Genomic DNA, 12473 nt, shown 5'->3' with positions numbered 1-12473 from the left:
TCTTTTTTTGGTATTTCTCCAAACTACTATGATAGCAGCTAGTGTGGAAAGATTAAAGACAAATACTCTTATTCGATCACAGTACCTCCACCTCCCCCACAAACAAAAAAAACAACCGACCGATGATCCTGTAACATTTCTTGACACCAATGCCTAAAAACCATCTGAAATCTAGCAGCTAGCATCCACTGCCAAAATATCTGTTTAAATTCCAAGCAGAGCATGCACAGGCAGTTGCAAAGAAACATCAGAGGTGGGGGGGGGGGGGGGGGGGGGGGAAGGGCAAATTAAAGATAGTGACATTTTTAGATGCTTCAATGGTGGTGACCAGGTAGGCTACTAGCTTATATACTGACATACATGCACCACTGTGCAGCGATAATACAGAGCTCTCTGCAGACCTTCAAAATAATTAGTATGGTCCATTATCCATGAAAATGCACATTACTTTTCTTTAAAAAAAAATCTCATAAGGTGTTGTAAACTAAAAAGGATCCCATGTCTCAGCAACCAGCACCTTCTTTTGCCGACAGTGAAGAACATTTTGTTTCTGAAACACAGCTCCTATTGTCATCACATTTTGACTCACCAGCACTTAGTACCCACTTGTGGTTGATAGTTTTAATTTCCTGCTAGTGCAAACGCGTGGCCTTGTTCCAAACCTGCAGCTTGTCTACCAATGTAACACATGAAGTATTGTAAACTTAGATTTCAGTTAAATAATTAGTCCATATTCTCTGCTTTCCAGAGCCACGAATAATGCCATATCCCTGAGCCAAGTTCTGACTTTTATCACATTGAAAGGTAAGGTAAAAATCACCATTTTGGATTCTGCAAATTCCATTTTATTGCTAAGATATATGATAGACAAAAGAAACCTGAATCCATAGGACATTCAGGATGCTTACAAAATTGCCGGGTCAGTGTGTTTGTTCACATGCAGTTGCCACTAGTGCAACAATACTGCAGGTCCTGTATTTTAATTGCCACAGGATGAACTGCATCAGCCCAGTAGAATTTACTTGCAGCAGTGGCTGCCAGCAGCTTTTCACTGCACTAATCAGGGATCAGCACAATTTCTTTGCAAGAGGGGCTCCCAATGCCACAGGTTAATTTGTAACACAATTGGCTAAATTAACAGAAATTCTATAACAGCATCACTAATGTAAAGGCTTGATACCTCAAAGCCCGATCTAATTAGCACAGACAGAGAGCAGGGAGAAGGTTGGGGTGGACAAGATCTCCCACTGAAGAGAAACTAGGGACCAGGGATCCGCATCACCAAGATGGTCAAGTTGCTTTTACACTTCCAGATGTGACCTGCTGCATTCCCTGTGATGCTTCGGGTGGCCCCTGCAGGGAGAGGGGGGTTAGGGGCAGCTTTCACTCACCGGTGGCTGCTGCTGGCTGTCAGGGCATCAGCTGGCAAGCCCTCCTGCCTTCCCTTTCTCTCTTTTCTCCAACATTACCTGTGCAGTGCCAGGCCGCAGGATGGCATCTCGGGCACGTCTGCCTGGAGTCTCTAGAGACTCCTCATGTGCTGCAATTAAAAAATGGTTTGGCTTAAAGTTTTTGGCACCAACTAGGTGTTTGTAACCAGCCCCCCTCCCAGAAAAGCTTTCTGTTGCAGTAAGCCAGGAGTTTCACTCTCGGTGCTGCTAGGAGGCTTTGTGCTAGGAGGCTTTGCTCACTTTTAATTTGCCAGGGTGGCAGAGGCAAGATAGGCTTTGCACGGAAGAGGCTCTTTGGTTCTAGATTTATACATCGTGCAGCACTTTGCAGTCCTCATTCGTGACAAAGTCTCCAAATTGCACAGAGGGGTAGGAACAACAAGTTAAAGACAAGCTGATATCTTTATAACCAAGCGTCAGACTCTAGCCTGGCCTTTGGTGACATGACCCTGGGAGAAAACCTCCTGTTTTCTCACTCACATTATTGTTTTCTGCAAAATGGATACTGTCAGTGCAGCAGAGGAAATATTTGTGCTCATATATGAAAAGCCAGTGCATTGAGATGAAGGACTTCTCACACTACCTCGCAACACACAACCACGCTGTGCCTGCAGCTGCTTGGAAACATCACTCCAGATACTCAGAAAACACTGAAAAGCATCAGTTAGTGCTCTTCCTTATCATCTGTACAAATCTGGAAAAATCTGGAAGGCTGAGCTTTTTATTCAGAATATACACTGGGGACCTGGGAACAGGAAGAGGTTTGATAGCATTACCCCTTTCGAATAACAAGAAAATTAAGATTTTTCTTCACCCTTTTTTCTTCTTCCCTCTGGAAGTCTCTCTAAGAGTTCAAGCAATTAAAGAGGTAAACTTTTTGTCCTCAGAGAAAGACAGAGTGATATTTAATCAGTAACAGCCTTAATCTTTACTGCAGATTAAAAATCAATGGGTAGCCTCACGAGTTAAGATCTGTTTCACTGGAGATATACATGTCATCTAATTAAACCACATTCTTCCCCCAGTAACTTAACACAGAGTGTATAGCTAGAATAACACCGCCTTGAAACGCCTGCTAGCCCTGGGCTTGTACTTGTTTTGCTGGGCTTACAAAGCTGCCAGAGACCAGCCATCATGTCCAAGGAGCAATATGGGTGATGCTTGTTTATGTATATTGAATAATCCAGTTATTTGGGAATTGGCAGCACTGAGTTTGCTTGTTCATCTGTTCTGCTGTTTAGAAATGCAACGGACATGGTACTTAAGTATCATGTCATGTGCTGCCACCAGATAGCTCAGGAACCATTTCCCATCTTCTGCAAGCTCTCACCACCTCTCTGCACTTCACAGGAAGGTAAAGAGTCAGCAGCAGGAGGTGGGCCGCCCCTTTGCATTCGCAGTAGTGATGAAAGAACCAAGAGACTGCAATGTGCAGAAGGAGTTTCTGTCCCAAAAGGAGTGACGGTCATTTCAGGGAGGAAGAGCAAGACACAGAGAGGGCTGGAGGAAGCCAGCTACATCCAGACCACCAAGAATTTTCTTAAGACTTAAGGTTATCGTTTAGTTTCTAACCCCTCTCTCACAATAATATTTCAGCTTATAACAGGTTTTCCGGCCACCACTTGCGTTTGCTAATAGAGCTCTGGAGCAAAGCGCCTTGCTGAGGAGAACTGTGGGATTTAGTACCTGAGGGGCAATTTTCAAAATCCCTTGCAGGAGGAGGAGGTCAGGATGCTGTTAGCCCCGTAACAAAAACAACCCGCTATCAGCCCAGGCTGGATTTAGTCTCCAGCATGGACATCACAAGCTAACAGTCTGGTGTCAAAGCTTTTACTGCAGGCTTGCCCTGCCTGATTGCAGCCACGGACCAAGAGACCGGCTTCCGAGACACGAGGTCTAAAAATCTTCCAGTTCTGACCACCACAGAGCTGCACTTACTAATAACACGCAACTACAAATTACAGTTTTGCTATCCGTGGGCAGCATGCCACAAAGATTAAAATTTCACCTGTTACTTTGGTGCATTGATAATTTGAGAACAAGCAGGTTTTACACTTTCAACATTAACATTGCTAGGATCCAGAAGGTCTTCAGTGCATGAAGCTTTCACACCTCAGCCAATGAGAAAATAATTTTATAATTAAGTTTCACTAAAATGAAGAATTTTGTTATCCCTAATTGTTTTGCTCTGTGAAATCACAGAACCACTGAAACATTTACGTACTCAAGCTACTAGACTTTTTTTTTTTAAACCCAGACATTCTTCCATCAGAAAGATGCAGTTTTAGTAAAGTAAATATTTTTATATGGAAAATACCATTTGAAAGTAAAATAAAACTACATTTTTAACAAGTCAAACTGAACAAACTTCTGTTTTTAATCTGGGAACATAAGCACTCCATTGGGGAAAAGGGAAGAAACTTAAAAAGGTGGAAGGAAACAAAATCCAGAAAAGGAAAATGGAAAACTCAATAAGTGTGCTGCCAAAGTGGCACTGGAAATTTATGGCAAGTGTGCTTTTGTTTAGGAACTGCTCCGAGAAGCACAGAAGGTGGAAGGAGCTGGTCCAAGTTTACACAGTCAGTCAGAGGATCAAAACCCAGGGACGCTCCACTCGGACCGTTTATAGCTCCCCTTCTCTGGCAGCAGCCACCAAAAGGATCCGGCCTCAGAGCAGCAAAGGTCTGGAGCCAGAAGTGGTTTTTCTTGCTCTCTGCAGGATTGTTTCAGCTCAAAACTCATAGTCACAGGTTCTGCTATGGTAGTGGTATCACACACATTCCCCCACCTGCATACACTCATTGTGCTAGTTGGGATAGATGTTTTTAAACCCCAGGACGAAAGGCTGGGGACAAAGCACACCGATAACAGTCTTTAGATGCCACAGGAGACCAAAGCTCTGACCAGATTTAGGCTGTGATGAAAGGTACTTCTAATTGGAGCCTAATTTAATACTGCTCCTATTCAGTTTCACAAATCAAGTATTCAGACCTGGGCTGCAGCATTCTCTTATTAATTCCTTTGAGGGTTCATTTATGCTGGCTATCATTGCTGTGCCTGGTTCCTGCAGAGTCGACCACTGGCTCCACGCCTGAGTGCATATCTTATGTTCAGGGGAAGGTTCTGCTTCAGTGCAGGGCTGTGCTTTGAAAAGCACCACAGCGCAAAATGTCTCCGTGGGTCGCCTTTGTTTGTCACCTCTCATGGGCTCCAGAACATACCGGCTAAATCAATAAAAGCATGTTAGAGCAGCAGCATTTTTCTTCCAGCTCTGACATCTTCGTGGCAGATGAAACCCAAGCTGAGTCCTCCCTTGTTCCTAGAATAAGGCCTCACAAGGGACAAGTCAGATGTGTTCCTAAATACACCTTAAATAAACTCATATCCACATGAGGTCAAAGGTACAGTGAGAACAAACCTGCTGGATTTCCTTAATTTGCAAGCCAGGCAATTAGAAGAGGATTCTTGTTTGTACACAAGCAGTTGAGCTACAATCACTCTTCCCAAGGCAAAACCACGCTGATTTCCACATGATGATGATGATTCTTCCATTCATGAGAGCTCATTCATCCCTCATGGCAGCGTCGAGGATAACTGTAAATCTTGATACTTCTCCCAGAACTGACTACGCTTACAGAAGAGTACACTGAAGTGAAAGGATATCATATTTTTCCTCTTTAAAAAAAAAAAAAAAAGATTATTTTCTGGCCTATCCCTTCCAGGACCAAGCTTCAACAAAGCCAAGAATTTCCGACACCGCAACAGCTCATATTGCAGCCCTGCCCTCAGGTTCCTGAGGAGGATTTCATTACAAGCTCTGTCCTCCCAGCCTTCCTTCTCAGGTTTCAAGAATAGGAACAGAGGTGTTTAAATGCACAACTTTTGGAAAGGGGGCAGCGAAGAAAACAAAGTAAGAGTTAGCTGCTCTACCATTTTGTTTTATTCAGAAATGCTTTGCGAGAGATAATGAAGTCTGGATATCAGTAAAATTGCATAATCCTGCCACCCACTATCAGGCTGCTTCGCACAAATTTGGCTATATTTTTCCCCCTTGCCAAACTGTTCCTGCAGCAGGCCCCATACTTGGCAGAAACGCTGCTGCTATTCTGGCTGAAGAACACATTTAAGGGGAACACTTTGTTCCACTGTGTCGAATTTATTCTCAGCAAATTCTTCCTTCCTGCTCGCCACGCTCCCTACTCCTTTCTGGAAAAAGGCACCGACAGCAGAGCAGCCCCGGTCCTTGTCCTGGCTCATTCATCACCAGCCTCCACCTCACCACCTTTTGTTGGAAGCCTCGAACAAATGTCAGAGTCCTGCTGATGAAACCACCTATCCTGCAATAATTCCTCCGAATGGACAGCATGAGAAGTGCTCAGAGCAGGACTCACTTCACGTGCAGTGACAGGAGATGTGTTTAGAAGCTAATCTCCAGCCCAAATATGTTTTTTTAATGCAACTACGAAAAATATCATGTGTTATTCTTGTGCCTCAGTTCCCTCCATACAAACTGCACACAGTAAAATATCTATGACAGGAATCACTGAGAAGAATTATTGTAGAGGTTTTGGGGGGTTTTCTCCCTCCTCTTCCCATCACGTCAGGCCTGTAGACTGCTGCAGCAACCTGCTCTTCTCCCTGTCCAAGTTTTCACCATCTCCATTGGGACACAGTACTATTAATTCCACTTACAAATCACTGAAGATGCTCATTATTCCTAAAACAAAGCTAGAAGGCAAAAGTTTAAATAGCTAAATGCTAGTACCAGGCCTTTAAAATGTCATGCAGAGAAGCACAGTCGTGTAGTCTGCCCCCGACTTCAAAGCAATTTTATGTAGACAAAAACATGCACTGAAATGAAAGAAACAGATGAGCGTTATCACAGAAAATAGAATAGTACAACTTGTAAAGATATCAGTGCTTATATCTAACTTCACCTTAAAATCATTAACCTTTTTATAGTTTACTTTGTTGCTGAACAATTTCTATTCCACATGATGTTCTTCTGAAGGAAAGAAACACTTTCAAGTGAATTTAGCCTAATGAAAGAAGACTATGATGGCATTTAAAATCATCCATTTATCTTTTGAAAAGAAACAGCATACGTGTACTCCCCATACCAACTCAGAAATTTGCTTCAAGTTGGTTTTCTGTGATTAAATTAATCCCAGGCCATCTCCATTAGCTTCAGCTTTGGTGGGTTTACATGCAGCTTGGTTGTTCTCTGGGAACTGGTTTGACATCCACCAACAGATCGCACCCAAGAGCCATGGAGCAGTAATTAACTCGGGGTTAACATCAGCTGTGTTCACAAATGAGTTCGTGACTCAAAGGTTAAAGGTTCTTCATCGATTCTCCTGATATATCCGTACTGAAACTGCCTTAAAGTAACTCGTGGTGATCACTACATACTGTGAGCTGGCGGACCTATGCCTCAATAGGGGAGAGAAGGCCATTCCCACCAGGGAGGACCTGCCTGCTTAAAACATGTGAAAATATACCTCTTTTAGTGCATCATCACTACATTTTTTGAGCCTGTCAGAATACAGCCAGACAGCCTAATACCTCTGAGCCAAAAAACTATTCAGGATGCAGAATTATGTTTGTTTTCTGCAGTGGTAAACTATCCTAACATCCCCATTATTTTTACATTTATGTTACTTGAACAAAAAGTGGTCACATTACGTTTGTTGCTGCTCCTGAATCTACCATCCAGGCTTGAATTTGTTCAGAGCTATCAAAATTGAACTTTTAGTAAAATAGCATTTTTTTCTTGCTAATACAGAGCAATAAATCTTACCGCTGGAAACAGGAAACTTACATTTCTCTGTTGAGAAATAACATGATCAGAAGAATAAGTAACACCCAAATGTCCTTCATGTTCCCGGTTCTCAGAACAGAAGAGAGCTGCAATGACTTGAAAGGATGCACAAAGTCTTTCTCACAAACTCACGTCCTGACTTGAAAAATTAGAATCATTACCAGTACTCTCTTACCTTGTTGATGAATTCTCAAGTGAGCTTCAGACCTAAATCATCCTATAAACACAGCACAGTCTGAGCTCAGACAGGGCTCTCTGGAAAACATTTTGAGAAGCGCTTGAACTTGGTTTCATTACTTACCACTGAAGATGATTTAGGTTGATTGGTTTCTGAATGAAACCAAATGAGCTGAGATCATCCATTTAAGGTATCGCCATCTCCAGAAATTAAAGGTAAAGATCCTGAAAAACAGTGAGCCTAATTCCTAGAAGAGAGGACAAACAAAGTAAGCAAAAAAATAAGCATGAGAAGTAAATCTCTAACTGTTCTGATGCTCAAATATAGACTTTAAGATGGGGATAGTTTAGCAAAATGCAAATGCATATATTCTTCATGAGCTTCAGCCCAGCCCTGGGTTGTGTATGGAATTCAGGGACATTTTAAGGGAGAGTAAATGCATCGGAAGTTAATAACTACTGAAACTACATGAAATAAATATTAAAGAAATATCCAAATACATAACAGAGGCTGCATGAAAACCCTAAGCCCTTAATTTTGTCGTTACCTAACTTTTGACTGCTTAAACTTGGGAAACTCGCAGAATTTGTATAAAACAGATTTTTGCTACATTATTTCTCAATAAAAAAAGAAGAATGCAGGGGAGAATAACAAGGCAGTTGAGCCCAGGAAAGGCCACAGCAGCTCTCTGCAGGGCCCAGCCCAAGGAAGCTCTGGGTGAAGCCCAGTGAGCCCAGGGTTAATGACAAACTGACAGCAGCGATCAGCTGTCAGCCTCGCCAGCAGCAGCCAGCCCAGGGAAGGAGCGGGGCTCTGCTCCAGAGGCCTTGCAGCTGTCAGTGGACAAGTGCTGAAGGCAGGGATTCGGGAGGCCTGGATTAGGAGCCAGACTTGAGGGTGAACGTGCCTCAGGAGCTGCAGCCCCTTTAGGGGGCTGTGGGGTATGCACTAATGCCACCCCGGGGGTCATTAGCTCTTTCCCAATTGCACAGTGTGCCAGCTCTTAATTACATCCCTCCTGTCCTTCTGTCTGCCTTAGTCTCCAGCTGGCTTCAGCGTCCTTTGTGCTGGGGTGGCCGATGAGCACCAGGAGCCCGCCACTGTGGATGCTTCTGGGGACCAAGGCGAGGAAATTCCCAGGCACAGCTTCCCTGGGTGGTGTGACCGAGGTGTCCCACGTGGCAGAGCCCCGTGCAAGTGAGCGAGCACAGGACCAGTGAGGGGTGCAACTCCTGCACTAGACATCCTGCTGGGCCAAAACCACGTTTAGCCTGTTTCTGTGTGGAGCAAATGGCTTCCAAGGCAAAACTCCATCAAAAGCAAGCACCCTGCATGGGAAAAGCCTGGAAAATACCCCAGCAAGCCAAAACCCAGGTGTCATGGGAAGTATGGAGCCATCTCAACCATGTCACCACCACCTGGAGCTCCTTTCCTCTTCACTGCTTCACGTCCCCAACATCGTTGTGCTGCTGCCCTCTGCAAACCCAGGCATCCCTTGGCAGGGGAGGACAAGCGTGTTGTCCTCAGCCTTCAGTGAACACACCCGTGGCTTTACAAGTGTGTCTGCTGTAAGGGTCACCAGTGACATCTTCACTTCAGTGCCCTGCCTGCTGACACACTACAAGCCTTCCAGTTTGCTCATTATCAGTTTACCGTGGGCAGCAGCCAGCACAGTCTGCTAATTTAGCTTGGACTCACCCCCCCAGGGGGTGGCTGGCCAATAACACAGCTCTACCCTTGTGGCAGAAACTTCTACAAGAGACAGAGTCTACAAAAGCTTGTTTCCCTCTCTGGCAGCAGCAACTTTGAATGTTTCTTAAATCAGAAGCATCAAACACTCTCAGCTCTATGTGAACTCGAAGCATCTTCCGCAGAATTTCTGAAGCCTGCAGATAAAGCAATGCAAGATACCCTGCCAGGTACCGAAGCCATAAAGCTTCAAACCGTACAAAGGTTACTGGTTTTCAGCAGCCTATCTGAAGGATTAAACATGAGTAAATCTTCTACCTCATAGGGTAAAACGTAATGAATTTGCACACTTTCTGATGGCTGAAACACAAGCCAGCCCAGCGTGAACAGCTGGAAGTATTAATGTGCAATAATGTAAAAGTAGTAAAATATGTTATAATGACTGCCAGTCAGTCAGCAGTAGCTGTGTAATATGAATAAGAAACACTTTAAATCCTTTCTAAATAATTGGCAGTATGTGTTTATATGGGACTGGGGTTGCATATTAAAACACACCTGATTTATTCCTCATAAGCAATGAGTATTTACTACATCTGTGATAGCTGTATAGATTCAAACCTCATTTTTTAAAATGATTAATTGGTATTTAATTAGCATGCATTAACATATGAGTTATATACATCCTAGTTGTGAATGCAAATATAATTCTAATAATTACATAACTAGTTATGCTTTCAAGAGCCTAATGCATAATGCAGTGCAGACAGCTTCCCTTGCTGGAGAAAAATAGCATGGAGCACATACAGAGTAAAATCGAAAAAATTTTTTAAGTCTCATTTCAAAATGGAAATGGGTCTACAACAAGAACTCTCTGGGTCTTACAGAATTGCAGCAGGAAGCCAAAACATGGGGTCCCCCCAGCAGAAGTGGCTTTGACAGCAAGTAATAAGGGACTGCACAGCTAGCTAGCCTGTGCAGAGGCGGGTGCTACAAGGCAGGGCTTGTTGTTGGAAAGAGGACTACACAAATGTTCAACCCCTTTCCCTTCCTGTCACCAGCAGCTCCGTTTTCAGCCACTTTCTGCAGTAGATGCAGAAACCTCCAGCCACGCTGTCTGATGAGCAGAGCCCTTCTCAAGGAGCTGAGCTCTCCGCCAGGACCCTGCAGGGTTACATGCTGCAGCTGGGGCAGCTTGGCCCCTCAGAGCTGCTTCGGTGCTTAAATCCCACTGATGGTCAATCAAATGCATGGCCCTATATCCCTAAGAGCTTTACAAAAACAGAAGGTGTAGGTTTTTAAAAGCACATTAGATGTCTAGGAAAAACCTTTACAGTGGCCCCTTTTCTTGGAGTAATTAAACTGTCCATTTGAGGAGCATCACAGGGGTTGGAAGACGCTCTTCTCTTCGCTGAGAATTGCTGTTGCTACACCAATTGAAAAGCAACTATTTCTTTCAAGTGCACAATCAATATTTGAGGTTCTGGAGATTTGTGTTTGACTCTCAGCCAAGTAACAGAGCTGTGACACCCCAAGGACTGAGCAGCGATGGCACCTTCGAACAACAAAGGACGTGCCAGGAGAACTGCCAACATGAGCCGACATCTCAGCACTTCTCTGGGAGGCAAATGCTCTGAGAGCCTCCTTCCCTTTGGTGTCGTGCTAATTCAAAGTGGCAGCACAGAGAACAACTCCTGGGGCCACCAGCAGCGTGAAGGCTAGGCAAATCGAGTAATAGCACTGCCAGACGCAGTGGTCTCCAGTCTCTCAACTGCCAGATGTAAAGGTCTCTAAAATCCACCCTGAGTCCCAGTGGGTCTGTCAGATACTCTTCTACCTTCTTTCAACTCCATGCTACCAACAGTGAGGCTTTTTAAAAACAGATTAGGAAAGGTAGGAGGGAACAGGGAGCCCTTTGGAAAGCGAAGAACACCACGTCTTCTGCTATTTCTCCTGTTTAAATGAAAATATTCCAACCTACAGCCTGGACCCTGAAAAAGAAAAGTTGATTATTGCCCCTAGCAGAGAATACCTCTCTTCTATCCTTCTCTCATCCAAGCTATTTGGGATTCAAGATAAGGCTCTTTTTCAGCAGTCAGGTCTCCCCTGAAGCTGACAGGTAAAACTGCTGGTGTCCCCGCACATCCTCCCTCTGAGCACTGAGGGAGGCGGAGAAATCCCAGCCCTGCTTCTGGACTTCAGCAAAAATCCACCCCCTAATTGGTGGCTGCAAAGCAAAACTGTCAGGGCCAATTCTTTGCTCCAACACCACCTCCTATCCCTTCCTTGCAGAAGTCCCACGCCTCACATACACGTGCTTCTGGCCCACTTTTTGCAAACTTGAAGGTATTTCTATTTCTACCTGTAGCTCGGGGTATAAGAACTCTCCTGCAAGCCTTCACAGAAGTAAATGCCCTGCTTTCAAGTCCAGGTAAGTCTCGAAAAGGCTGCATTTGTCAATCTGGCAAAAACCACTCTGAGATGTGGCATTTTGTCAGAGCTCAGTGACATCCCATGCAGAGCTCCCCAGCCCTTTATCCAGCCCCAGCTCCCCCCAGGAGGAACACAAACCCACAGCTACGTGGCTGCAGCTTTCCCTCCCCATGCTCTGCATGCCAGAGCCATGCTTGTCTTTCATTTCTCCTGTTGAGCCCATTGCAGGGAAATCCTGCTGAAGATAAATCCCCTCTTTTTTTTTGCATGTGGGGAATAACAAAGCCTGTTCTTTAATAAACAATCGCTCTTGCATATGATCTGGGCTCTCCTTTTGTCATGCCTTGCTCTTTATCTTGTAGAGGTTTCTGAAGTGGCTTCTGTGAGCTACTGCCCAAAAAAAAACATTTGATTGCTCTTGTCCACTGCAGCCACACATCTGTGGGCCACCACTGCCTGAGTCGCCCTGGCAGTTGCTACCAGATAAATGCCTGGCCATCATAAGCAGCAGCAAATTTACTGAGGGAAGGATGACAGAAAGTAGGGAAGATCTCTAGGGGTCCCACATGAGTACCTGTCAACCAAGTGGGGAGAAAAAAAAAGGGATTCACCCTATTTTGACACTGCTGCACAAAGGCAGCTGACTCCAAATACCGACTTACCATTGGGGATGTATTCTTCACATCAAAACCATCATTTGGGGAAGTGTGTATCACCACAGCATCTCTTCTAGAAGTGCCTAGACAACAGCAGCACTCAAGGCTACTGACCCCCCCCCCCCCCTTTACCAGCCCTAGGTACATTTTATATTAAAAGGAAGCATTAACATTGCATGTTTTGAGAGCAAATACATATGAATTATTGCTGACAGTTAAGGCAAAGGCATGAATTCCCATCAGGAAGC

The 12473-nt window shown here is 44.4% G+C and overlaps 1 long non-coding RNA gene across 1 annotated transcript; it reads right to left on the bottom strand.

The window, feature by feature from the left end:
* Positions 1-396: 396 nt before the first annotated feature.
* On the bottom strand, positions 397-6118 carry LOC121057018. The gene is made up of 2 exons (XR_005813606.1): positions 3138-6118; positions 397-2196 (listed from the first exon to the last, which is right to left on the bottom strand). It is a non-coding gene; the product is annotated as an uncharacterized LOC121057018 (long non-coding RNA).
* Between the last annotated feature and the right edge of the window lie 6355 nt (positions 6119-12473).

The sequence above is a fragment of the Cygnus olor genome, chromosome 18, assembly GCF_009769625.2.
Source record: "Cygnus olor isolate bCygOlo1 chromosome 18, bCygOlo1.pri.v2, whole genome shotgun sequence".
Taxonomy (NCBI): domain Eukaryota; kingdom Metazoa; phylum Chordata; class Aves; order Anseriformes; family Anatidae; genus Cygnus; species Cygnus olor.
The sequence above is the reverse complement of the archived record's forward strand: the minus strand, read 5'-3'. Positions and strand labels throughout refer to the sequence as shown.